Here is a 14,009-nt window from a genome sequence, read left to right as displayed (position 1 = left end):
GAACCTCCTGAGCATGTCACACTGCCTTTATTTGGGGAACCTCCATCAAATTTGCACCATGGGCCTGTGTACCACACTCACCTCCCTTCGTGATTGAGATGCTTCTTATCATACCCCTCTACCACCCCCTCCAAATGGGAATGTACGCAGGAGCTGGGTCACTTCCAACCCCATTCTTTCACATTGCCAAGTATACTTCATTTAAAGAATATACTCTACATCAGCCCTTGTGTTTGTTCACTGAGCTGTTGGATCGCTTCCCTACTCCAGGTTTCCACATTGCCTGAATACTCTCTAGTGCATTGATACCTGCTTAAACTGCTAGTACATTCCCAACATGGCCACCAACTTTGCAGCCAGTATTGTCTAGCGGCACACTCTGCTACTTTTCTATATCGGCGCATGCCTTGCTCACACACATGCACGTCATTCAATACTCAGCTGCTCATTACCAGCTCTTCCATATGAAAATATGAGGTTGATCATTCTATTAAGTTTTTCTTTACAGAAAAGTAACAGGGTTCAATTAGACATGAAGCAATTGAGACAATGTGTTCTTCAGGAATTCAGTTGCGCATGACACAATAAATAAAATACATTTGTAAATGGAGTAAAACTGAAAAATTTGAGAACAAATAGGCAAGAAAACGTTAAAAGAAAAATATGGAACCTTGGCTGGTATGGGAAAAGAATGAACAGAATGAGGAAGGAGCTTCAACTTATCCGTTGAGAGAAAAAAGGAAGAAATGTATGTTCATGTGCCTTGGAATAGAGGAGGTCATGCAGCTTGTATTAACAATTTCCCAAAATTGAGAGACAAACCTGTGCAGTGGTATACTCAAGTTGACAGATTTGTGAACAGTTCAAAAGTGCTACGGACTGATTTGAATACATGCTTTGATATTTTAGTACTGAGTGATTTATGGGCTGAGTGTAAGACTGGTGTACAATGACCATGTGAGGAACCAGCTAGAATGGCATGCACTAATGCGCCATCTCCTGTAGTAATGGAAATATATGAAGTAGTGATTAATTTCCTGAAAGGCAGAGTGCCTCCGAAAGATCTTGATTGGTTGAAAAGTAATAGAACGACACAAGAAGCAAAAGAATCAGTTCATGAGTACTATGGGCAGTTGTTGCAGGTGTTTCAGCAGCACAGCGGAAGAGAATGCCCTGATGAGAAGACATGGGAATTTGTGTGTTTGTTCTAGGAGTGAGATTGAGATCAGTTCACATATAACCTATAGTTTAATCTGCTGGCAGAATATATCACATGATGAGATCCTGAGGTATGCGAAACATTGCAGTCATGAAAAAGAAATGAAATAGAAGAAGATTAAGGAGAAATTTATGCTGGAGCAAATTAAATTTGCAAAGAAGGATTTTCAGAATCGTTCTTTTGCAGGAAATCATGTTGTTGCCACACATGTGGGTTTTCAGGGAAATCCAGGAGGGTTAGGTTTTGCACAAGGGAGAGGCAGAGGTGTTCCAATTGATCCAGGTTCAAGAATGGATGATGTAATGTTGAAGAAGATGACTCACGTTTGTAACAGGGTCAGGCATTGGAAGAGGGAGTGTACATTAAAATCTGATAATGCAAATGGGATTGAGCAAATGCAGAAGGGAGTGTAGATGCAAAATATACCAGTTGAACAAATGCAAGTGCCAATGCAAAAACAAATTATGATGATGCATGTCCAATAAGCTCAAATGGTCCCTCAGAATGTGGGAAAACCAATATTTAATTTGAACCAGATGCCAAAGCATAATAAAAATATTTTTTGAAATGTGAATCAAAATAAATTTCAGCAATACCCTAGCACAAATCAGAGTGCTTTTCAGCAAATTCCTATTTTCGATAATGATGGCTTAGGCTCTGATACGTCTCAATGACATTGCCTGAGGAGGGAGGAAGACTGTGTACTTGGCGCAGTCTTAGAGGTAGACCCGAGTGGTCCATTTGTAGAAGGTTAGGTGAATGGCCACCTCATATCTTTCCTTATAGATACGGGTGCTACCAGGTCCACTGTTAGAACTGTAGAATGCCCAGACCTACCCATCACAGGAAAAAAGATCCAAGTTGCAGGAGTTTCAAATAAACAAGTTTCCAGTCCAGTTGCAGAGAAGTTCCCTGTAAAAATAGGCTAATTTGAAAAAACATCATCAATTTGTTGTTTGGAACACAAGCCAGAAAATCTATTAGGGAGAAATTTATTGTGGAAGTTAAATTATACAATTTACTGCACACCAGATGGTGTGGAGTTCAGACGCATGATGAAGATGTAGAATTTAATACGGCTCAGCAAAAGACAGTTGCAGGATTGTTTCCATTAATGGCCATTGAGAAATTACCCTCTGACTACAGGGAAACTGTGAATCAAGAAAAATTGGATTTTCACAGGGAAAGACATTGAACTGATTAAAGGAGTAGAACCAGCCTGAATTTTCTTAAAGGCAAATGCAGTATACCCAAGAACACCACCATACTGACTCCAGAAACCATTGCAGAAATAATGCCTGAAATAGAGGACAGGATACAGAAAGGATTTTTGAGGGAATTGATTGGAAGTCCATGTAACTCTATGATCATGGGTTTACAAAAACCCAATGGAAAGTATTGAATTGTGCAGGATCTTAGGAAAATTCACAGCATAGTTGTTCCATGTTGTCCCATGGTACCGAATCCAGACATAATACTATTTCAAATTCCTTGTACTGCAGAATGGTTTATTGTCATTGATCTTTGTCAGTCTTTCTTCTTAGTGCTATTACACGAAGATAGCTTTTTTCATTTATTTTTCAGCAGAGTATTTTGACATGGTGCTGAGTCCCCCAAGGTTATGCATAGAGTCCATAGAAAATAATCTAGCATCATTACAAATGCCCTACAGATCAGTCCTCGTGCAGTACATAGATGATCTACTTGTAGCATTCGTAACACAAGAAGCTTGTAAACAAGATTCGATTGCTCTGTTGAATCACTTGGCCGAAATTTGACATAAAGTGTCATCATGTAAAATGCGGTACTGTCAAAAAGAAGTTTAATACCTGGGACACATAATTGAGAAGGAAGCTAGAAATGTTTCACCAGAGAGAGTGGAAACAATTCTTCAGACTAATCCACCCCGGCACAAAAGAAGTCAGGGTGCTTCTGGAAAAGGTTGAGTACTGTAGACTGTGGATACCATACTTTTTCCCTAGTGGCAAAGCTGTTACCAAGGCTGACACACAAAGATGTGTCTGATTTGCTTCCTTGGGACAACAAGTGCTTAAAAGCCTTCCTAGAGTGGAAAGAAAATGGTTGTTGTGCCCCAGCACTAGGAATGCCAGATTACAGTAAAGATTTTCCCTTATTGTGCAGTGAGAGGGAGGGCCGCATTCTCTCAGTGCTGACTCAAACACATGGTGATGCTTGGAATCCTGTGGCATACTTCTCGACTACCCTTGGACCTGTTGCCATAGGTCTGCCCAGCTGCCTTAAAGCGGCTGTTTCAGCTTGTGCTGGCAAAGAATGAGAGCATAGTGATGGGATATCCTTTAACTGTAATGGTCCCACACTCTGTGGAGCTTCTACTGACATGAATGAAAATCATCAGACAGTGTAGTTTTGAAAAGTCGTCAAATTGTCAATCCAGCAACGTTATTGCCAGTTAATGATACTGTTTGTGACGAAATTCAACATGAGTGCCTAGATGTCACGGATTTATACTTCAAGCCTAGACCTGATAATAAGGATTAACCCCCTGGTTGAGCCCAATCATGTAATTTTTGTTGATGGCTCATGCCTGAGAAATAATGAGAGAACCTTGAGAGCAGCATACTCTGTGTATACAATAAATGATATTGCTGAAGCTTCGTGGCTTCAAGGGGTTACCACAGCACAAATTGCAGGCAGAGTTTGACTGCACAAATGACAGTGGCTATATTTACTAGTACTACTACAGTACTAGTTTGTAATTCCGAATGACAAGATACTTTCATGGCTTCATGGTGAGGCTCTTCCAACAGAATTGGTTTAATCCCAGATTCAGGATACTTGCAGAAGTGTGTCACTGGTGTGTGACATGTTAGCAAATGTATGAAGAGAAAAGAACACATGTTACACTGAGCCACATAGGGGGATCAGGTGGACCTTTTAACAGAATGCAAATGGAGTTCATCAAAATGCCTATTTGCAATGGGCTTGTGGAAAAAGGTAGGACCGATGACCTTTTTCAAAGTTGCCCGGCGCTAACTGCCTCTAATACCACTCAAGTTACCAAACATAGAGGCAGGCGCTGGAGACTGGAAGGCAGGAAACAGAAGTTTTATTCCGACGGAGCAGAACACATCAATTCAGACAACAGGGTATCTTCTCGAGGTGCTCTAACCGCATCTCTGAGGCCTGGCCTCTTATACACAGGTTTATGATCTTTATTACAGTTTATTGCATGTGGCACATTCTTGCAAATACTTTGAAGTACGGAAAGGCATCCTCGGAATCCCCGCTTCAGGCCCGTTCCCACACACATTTACAGTAGAAGTCCCCAACCTGGTCACAACAGGTGACGATTGTCGCGCAGCTGGACATTCCGCCGATTCCCGGATTGCATGTGGTCGATCGGGTCTCATGGGGTCAGGCCTTTGATCACCTCGTGGATCCTTTGATGGGAGAAGCTTCCTACTGTATGTGGGCAATAAACAGCATCCGCAAGGCCAGGTGGCGGCCTGGGAACGAGCAGGACAATCGGGCATAGAGGAAAGGGGGGTTTTATCAAAGGACCCGGGATCATGAAAGGAGTGGAGGGAGGTGTCGAGCTGGGAACAGGATGGGGTTCCGAGGCAGGGTTGCGCTGAAGAGGGGTATATGGCCCAAGCATGTGAGAGTGGGGGCTGTCAGCGCGCGGGGGATGCCTGCGAGGTCAGGAGAGAGAGAGGGAGACGCGCTGGCTGTCGGCGATGGGCAGAGAGGCCATGGTATTTAAAATGGCTCCCGCTTACGCGCACAAATGGACTCAAAAAGGGGGCAACAATTCTTCAGAATAATCCACCTCGGCACAAAAGAAGTCAGGGTGCTTCTGGAAAAGGTTGACTACTGTAGACTGTGGATACCATACTTTTTCCCTAGTGGCAAAGCTGTTACCAAGGCTGACACACAAAGATGTGTCTGATTTGCTTCCTTGGGACAACAAGTGCTTGAAAGCCTTCCTAGAGTGGAAAGAAAATGGTTGTTGTGCCCCAGCACTAAGAATGCCAGATTACAGTAAAGATTTTCCCTTATTGTGCAGTGAGAGGGAGGGCCGCATTCTCTCAGTGCTGACTCAAACACATAGTGATGCTTGGAATCCTGTGGCATACTTCTCGACTACCCTTGGACCTGTTGCCATAGGTCTGCCCAGCTGCCTTAAAGCGGCCGCTTCAGCTTGTGCTGGCAAAGAATGAGAGTATAGTGATGGGATATCCTTTAACTGTAATGGTCCCACACTCTGTGGAGCTTCTACTGACATGAATGAAAATCATCAGACAGTGTAGTTTTGAAAAGTCGTCAAATTGTCAATCCAGCAACGTTATTGCCAGTTAATGATACTGTTTGTGACGAAATTCAACATGAGTGCCTAGATGTCACAGATTTATACATCAAGCCTAGACCTGATAATAAGGATTAACCCCCTGGTTGAGCCCAATCATGTAATTTATGTTGATGGCTCATACCAGAGAAATAATGAGAGAACCCTGAGAGCAGCATACTCTGTGTATACAATAAATGATATTGCTGAAGCTTTGTGGCTTCAAGGGGTTACCACAGCACAAATTGCAGGCAGAGTTTCACTGCACAAATGACAGTGGCTATATTTACTAGTACTACTACAGTACTAGTTTGTAATTCCGAATGACAAGATACTTTCATGGCTTCATGGTGAGGCTCTTCCAACATAATTGGTTTAATCCCAGATTCAGGATACTTGCAGAAGAGTGTCACTGGTGTGTGACATGTTAGCAAATGTATGAAGAGAAAAGAACACATGTTACACTGAGCCACATAGGGGGATCAGGTGGACCTTTTAACAGAATGCAAATGGACTTCATCAAAATGCCTATTTGCAATGGGCTGACATATGTCCTTCTCATAGTATGTTTTTTCTCAAGATGTGTGAAGGCCTACCCAACCAGGAGAAATGACAGTCTCACAGTAGCAAAACTGTTATTACAAGGACTGAGTCCCAGGTGAGGAATGTCGGTTTCTCCGGAATCAGATAGGGGACCCACTTTAACAAAGAGGCCCTGGAGATGATTTGCACAACATTACAAATTGAGCAAAGACTATGTTTCAGCTATTGACCTTAGGCTTCAGGTATTGTTTAACAGACACATGTGATTATCAAGTTTCGACTAGCTAAAATCTGTGCTTCAACATCACTGAAATGGCTGCATGCTTTACCTTTGGTGCTGATGAGTATTCAAAGTATTCCTAATAGGAATACTGGTTTATCGCTCCATGAGATTCTGATTCTGCTTGCTGTAATTGCAAATGCACTCTTGAATATCACAGATTATATGATACTCAATCACTTCAAAGGATTGGTTGAAGTGGTCCATTTTGTTTCTTACCAGATTGCAGCTGCCACTAAAGATCCGCATCAAGAACAGTGCCATGGCCTCAATCAAGGAGATCGGGTCATGATCAAGAAGCACGTTAGGAAGAATTGCATGGAACCAAGATGGAAAGGCCCCATCCAGGTAATTTTAGTAATTAACACTGCTGTTAAATGTGCCAGAGTTCACAATTGGGTGCACATATCCCACACCAAGAAGGTGAGACATCCCGAAGACTAAATTGTGCTCTTTCATCTTGAAGGAAGAGCATTGGTGATTGCACCACCCCCATTAGCTGAGAGACAGCAAAGAGCAGTGTGACAGAGAACACAACAAGGAGAAGAAAAGGGTGAAAATTCACAGACTGCAACACAAATCTAAGTACCTGTTGTTTCACAGAATGTCATTGAAGACTGTAGTCAAGGAAGACTGAAAAAGAGTATATCAGCTGAGCAGATTCCAACAACTATACCTGAGGAGACAGAGTCAAGCGATGAAAGTGATACAAAGAGAGATCATCCAAAACTGGAAAGATAAAAAAGAGCAAGAGTGTCTTGTCGGAGGTATTCAGAACCCGAGTGGTCTTAAGAGGACCAAGTACTGAATTTCACAATAGATGATTTGTGTGATGTGAGATCCAAACAAGAAGTTACATATTATCACATACTGCTATCACATGGAATAACATGTAATATACTGCTTTCTCTTGTAAATAGATGCAAACATTTTGATTTTTTTACTCTGTGGCTTAATTTTGTGAAGTTGAACACCCCCAAGTAAAAGAAATGGACACAGCTTGGTACTATATTATGCCACACAGACCTATAGATAGTGTTAAGACTTACCAAAACAATTTAACCTGCTTGATGAGACCACAAGAACAAAATTCATTCGGACTTTAGAGGTGAGAAATACTAACTTGCCACATAGTAAATATGAACACAATGATGTTTTGAAAAATATTTGGAAGAAAGAAGAAGATGGATTTAGAAAGACAGATTAGACAGTCAACATAAAGGGAAAATCTGCATTTACAGAAGGATGCACAAGAGAACCAGACATGTAGAAATTAGTAGTTGTGAGTGCACATTTGAATTAATGGGAGGAACATAGCAAAATGTACAGGGAGAGGAATCTGCCATTCCAGGAGTTTCTTTTGTTTGTGGACAGAATGCTTACTTTCTGCTGCCTGCTGGCTTAGAGGGTATATGCTTTTTAGCTGTGCTATTTCCTAAAATCTGCGGGAGTCATTAAATGATGAGAAGATTAGAAAACTGTCAACTGTTGTCGACAAGCTGGTAACAAGTACTTCTGGAGCTTTATTAGTAGTAAACACTGAGCTTGTAGTAATATGATCAATTGTTTTGTAAGATCGTCTAGCTTTGCACAATTTACTTGCACAAAAAACATGGAGTCTGCAAGATGCTTAAATTAACTCATTGTTGCCCATACATACCTGATGAAAGTAAGAAAATAGAGGGATTTGAAAAGAACAATTCAAACTTGAAACCTGAATTAGAGGAAATGGAAACACCCAGTGTTTTTAAAAAAAAATGGAGAGGTATTCATATAATTGTGAATTGGATTACACCTGCAAGAGGAGGTATTTTGAAAGCTATACATATGCCAATACTAATAATAGGGCTTTGTTTGTTATGCCTGTTTACTTTATTTAAAGGTTGCAGATTTTACTTACACAAGAAAAAGAGCAGAGAAAGAAATATACAAATTTAAAAGGATTTACATTTAAATGACCTTATGAATGATGACTATCAAAAGTAATTAAAATTCCAAAGTTTAAATGTGTAAACTGCAATAGGCAGTCATAGCTATGTGTGTAGGCCCTCGAAATGCAAAGAAACAAGCTTTCTTTAACAAGAAGTGAACCAAATATTGCTGAACAGTGCACAATATGAGTCAGAAGTCTGGCAATATTGTGAAATGCTTAGAAATGTTTGTCATAACTGTAGAATGTTCCAGTTCCAATTAAATGTATTATTTTAACAAAGCAATATATTGTTTGTAATGATTAAACTTCCAATTCTTAGTTTATTTTACAAAATGCCTGAATAGAATAGTTGCATATTTAAAACTATTTTACTTGTTCAAATTAATGAAATGCAGTACTAAACCATATGTTTGCAAAGATAATGTTTCTTCTCATTGTGTATTCAGTGAAAGATTTATTTTAGAAGGCCAACTTGCAATTGATGCATATGGGAACTGAGGCTTATGTTTCCAGAACTTAACTTTGTAGGAAAGTCTGTAGCTAACTGGTGATAAGGCTTTACAATCTTCATGTATTTTCAAGGGAAATAAAAAATGAAACCTGCTCAAAGAGGAGAGCTGTCTTTTGATTGGACCAGAAAGGAAGAAGCTTCACACAATGCCTGCAACATGTATTCATGTCTTTTATATTAGTGTGTATCAGTCAATGTCTATTTGGACGCCTTTTTGCATGCTTTTCCATGTTCTTTTCCCAACACTTTTTTAACTTACCTTCTGATTGGTTGTGCTACTGCTGCTTCTGTTTATCTTACTTCATTTTGAGGTTTTATATTTACAGATTGCTACTGCAACTGTAGAATCACTTACTTGATTACTGAGACTCGGCTGAGTTTCATGAACTGCCCTTTATGGGAAGCACTGCTGCTTAAAAGATTTGGCTTTGAGTTGTATGCTCCTTTTATCTCGCTCTTTTCCTTTGAACTTGAACTCTTTATGGGAGCTATTAACTGAAATTCTAGCCTAAACTTTGGAATAAGGTATATTCCTTTATGGAACGCCTCAGCCAGGCTCATATTAGACATCCCACGCAACGAACACATCTCTGGTCACCTTAAAGACCTCCACTGGCTACCCGTCAATAAGAGGATCACTTTCCGACTGCTAACCCACGCACACAAATCACTCTACGACATCGGACCAGATTGCCTCAACTCTCGACTGTCCTTCTACACCCCCTCCCGCCAACTTCGCTCTTCCAGCCAAGCCTTCGCCACTGTACCTCGCATCAACAAGACCACCATGGGAGGCAGATCCTTTTCATACCTGGCTGCCAAAACTTGGAACTCACTCCCCGCTTACCTTCGCCTCACCCAGAATCACCTAGCGTTCAGAAAGCACCTTAAAACGTGGATATTTGACAAATAATCCTCCTCCCCTTCCTAAGCGCCTTGAAACCCTCTGGGTATGTAGTGCGCTATACAAATTTTATGACTTGACTTGACTTGGAACATGCTCGATGCATTATTTTGCCTTTTTGATTTTCACCAAACGTTTTCATGAGATTTCTGTAAACTTACTAAAGATTTATTGACGAATAAAGAATAAAAAACAATTACTAATCTCTTAATTCAGTGACCAAGATCTATCACTTAGAAGAGAAGTGACTGGTGTCGGAAATGGGGCTCAACTCTATTAGTGAAGGCAATTAAAACGGCGAACCATATTATTACATTTTGGGCCCAGTCACGCTATCACTTATGTAACCTGACTTTTATTTTGGCCCTGGCATCAGTATAGTCTAAGTATGTGTCCATAGGCATTTACCTTCCCTTGACTTATCCTGTGTATAGTTCATAAAGTACTGGTGCCAATATATCATGTTTTGGAAAGTCCAATAGTGTAACCAGACTTTTTTATCTTTTCCACTGAGATTGAATCTTACTGGCCTCACTTGTGTAAACCTCTGAAGTTATGTGTATGCCAGAACCTCGACCTGGCATACAGTGTGTATATATCAAGTTCATGTTTTGTTTGCGTGTAGCACACATGTAGTAGTAGTAATAGTGTGTACATGAGTGAGCTTGAGTACTAAAGCCATTGGGCTCTATTTTGAATCCTCCTGGTCTAACATAGCACAAGACTGAGGGTGTGGCCTGTTCTTGTAGAGAGTGGAAATGTATTCTCTGCTTTTCTGTGGCTAGAGGGAGGAGATCCAAGCTCCAACATGAGAAGGATGGAGGCAATTCTACCTTTACAAATTTTATGAGGCCTTGAATTAGTAAGTGATTCTGATTACTCTTCCATGATCCCAGTTTGATTGTTGGTATGAGAAAGTGGCGGGACTGCAATTGTGTTGTGTGAGGTGCAAAGGTTTCCAGGTTGGGCCTGCCCATTTGAATGCACATGAATACCACTTTAGTTGGGCTGATGACAGCCAGGTAGAGAATCCTCATACCTCATCATGCCTATTTTGTGGGTGCTTCAATTTGGAGAAAGCCCCTCTGCTTCTTGCTATGACTAGCATCACTCTACACAAAAGTTGTGCCTGGAGAGCAGCCTGAGGAGGACACTTGAAAGATGAACCACCTCAAACCAGTTCTACAGTGTGAGACAGTAGTTCCAAAATGCTCTGTTTGAAAAAGGTGTATAAATTGGCCCCAAATCCCCCGCTTTGATACAATTCCTTCATGACATGGAAAGGGAGTGCTCTGCAGAATACTTGTACAGCTGTGCAAGGAGGACTGGTGCCTGACTGACAGTCTGTTTCCCAGAGGTGAGGGGCATCACCTGAAATCTGTACTTTCTGCTGGAGGAGCTGATGATCTGTCTGGAATGCCTAGAAGCCTTCCTGCCTGCTGAGAGAGGGTTGAAGCCTTTCTGGCTTTGCAGGAGAAGAAAGGCCCAGCATATTACCAGGTAATTCCAAAGAGAGCTGGATACCAGAGAAAAAACTGGGAGTGACCCTCAATGTTCTGCAAGCACCGCTGGAAGCTACAACTTCCTTTGGATCAGTCGGGGCTGCCTCTCCTGTGATCATTGTTTGGCCCAATACAGGCTGCAACTGCCATCGGCCTGGTGGGGCTGTGTTTTCTGTGATCCTTGCATCAGTCTGATTGGGGCTGCATCTACTGTTGTCAGCTGAGAAGTGGACTACAACAACTGTTCTTCCAAAGCAAACTACTAAGGCTAGAACCGTACATGTGCCAGAGTCTCTACATCACAGGCCTGAGCCAGGCATGCATGAAGATTATCAAGGTCCGTGCTGGCATTCCTGATGACTTCGGTATCTCCTCATTCACTGCAACTCCCCATCAAAGGAGTGCAGCGGGACCACTAGAATTGCTCAAAAGGAGGAAGGTACAGATATTCACCCACTCGCTATGTCACAAGGGAGTTAGACTTGAGACCAATTACAGACTGAGTGTGTATTGACTGTCAAAAACCAAGGGCTGCACCTGGGCCTGATTCATGCTTTTACCTAAATACTAAAGGGAAGGGCAGATCAGGGAAGGCTCACCCTGAAGGGACTAGCAAGATGGATCCGTGGTGTACCTTCACAAGAGAGGATCTTGTGAAAATATTTTTCTAAACGTGCAATTTCGGGTGACAAAATGTTTTTGATTACTAATGAATATAGCCATAACTGATGACTTAATAATGTTGCACATGAAACCATTCTATTTGGAGGTTTTAGAAGTATGTTTATTAATGTAGTTTAGTTATTCAACTTTTTCGTAGAGACATAACTTTATTAAAATGGATGATTTTTGTTGTTCTCTTCATCTTGCTCCTAGTCATTACCCCTCCCAATCATTATCATCCAGCCTGTCTTCTCTCCTCGCAGATTAGTTTTCGCAGAGCATAGGACACTGTAATTCAATTTGGGTATTTTCTTTAGAGAGCATGCATTGTAAATTACATTTTTAGCTTGTTCCTAATATAACTTTCGGAAGACACTTCTGCTGGAAGTTCCCGATGCAGGCTTGCTAGCGCACTGATGTATGAGTCTTTGGTTGAAAATATTCCGTATTATGTTTTACATCTCCAGACTGCACTGTTGCGGTGGAAGCTAATGGAAGATTTCTTCTACCTTAGAAATGGGTTAGTGTTATAGCTATTTATGGGACGATCCTCATTCTAATCTGTCCAATTTGTTATCACTAGTCATGGCATGTTAAATTTGCAGTTTTGCCTATTACTATGCGTGAAATGTGTTTCAAACCTTTGGTTTTGGAGGTAAGAAAGAGACTTTCCCTGATCTACTAGAGACGCTCTCTGATTATTGAGAGACATTTAATTTTTCCGCACAGGACTCTGTCCATTTAGCCTGATGACTTCATCCTTACAATATTGCGCCTGCATGGCACCTATTTTGCATTTCTCTGTAATACTTAATACTTTGAGATTTTGTAATAAAACACTTTACCTTTTTATTGATCTATAACTCATTTATTTAGTTGTCCCAGTCAATATTTCTATTACTCTGCTAAGTTGATTTTGTGGGCCTGAAGTTGAGGAGGGTGGTGGCCCTTATCGTTAGATCATGGGTGCCGGACCCAAACTGCCAAAGGTACATTTTGGGGAAGGGTAAAATATTGGGGTGCATTAAAATATTGCGATTTGGCTCCCACAATTGCACCAAGGGATTCCATCTTGTATTATAAGTGGGATTGTGTAGCATTTAGCACTGCAGTGTGATTGAAAGTACATCTGTTTTCTTACAAGATGAGAATTGGGCAGGATGCTGAAGTTATTGTGTGTGTTGGTTGATGGTTGAGTACTGAGTTTGGGCATCCCTCACTACTTCCCAGAAAAATCCATTACTGCTTGCTCCTTCTGCCCTAAGAGTCAAGTATGGAAAGGGTTGTACTTGATCAGTGTGTTGAATGGTGGGGCCTAGGACACTAGTGGCAAACAACATCAGCCATCAACATTAGACTCAGTAGCCTCTGAATGTCCTGTGGCTTCCTGAATGTAGTCTGACATTGAACATGTTAGTGATGGCCTCAACTAAAGATTTTACCTAGGATCTAAGGGCTTATTTACAAGCCCCTCCCAGAGCCGGTATGTCACTTTTTTCCATATTAAAAGTGACACACGGAAGGTGTAAGGGGCTTGAAAGTAAGCCTCTAAGTGTTTAGAATTTGAATTGGATCCTGGCTGCCAATGTTGCTAAATATCTGTGGTAAGTTATATATTCAGATATGGTGATGTGCATATGCCTCTATATAAGAATACAATATAATGCTATAAAAAGGCACTTCCCACACAGAAATATTAATGTCCCCCATTCTGAATACTGTCAAACTTTCAGTACTTCATATGTCATCGACAAGTTTAATTTTTCATTAATTACAAGGAGCATATGCACAGAAAATAATTGTCAGACAGTTTTTATTAGAAATAAACAATGCACTTAACATGTAAGTGTACCTACTTCTGTGCTAAATTCCTACAATACAGTGAAGTGTAAAATGCCTAGCATTATGGAATATTCAAAAAGTAAAAAAAATTACAGCAGATGCCAACCCCAATGAGCTATAAAATCATACAAGTAAGCTATGTTGCTAGGTCGTACTATTATCAAAAACTCATTTGACTGGCTGCCTTGTATTGTTACATTCTTTATGTATATATTCATTTTGCTTATCATGGTGTTTTGTGGTGCACCAATATGCCTCTGAATAATCACCCCATGACGTCGAGCT

The sequence above is a fragment of the Lissotriton vulgaris genome, chromosome 6 (assembly GCF_964263255.1).
Source record: "Lissotriton vulgaris chromosome 6, aLisVul1.2, whole genome shotgun sequence".
Classification (NCBI taxonomy): domain Eukaryota; kingdom Metazoa; phylum Chordata; class Amphibia; order Caudata; family Salamandridae; genus Lissotriton; species Lissotriton vulgaris.
This window is presented reverse-complemented; position numbering follows the sequence as displayed.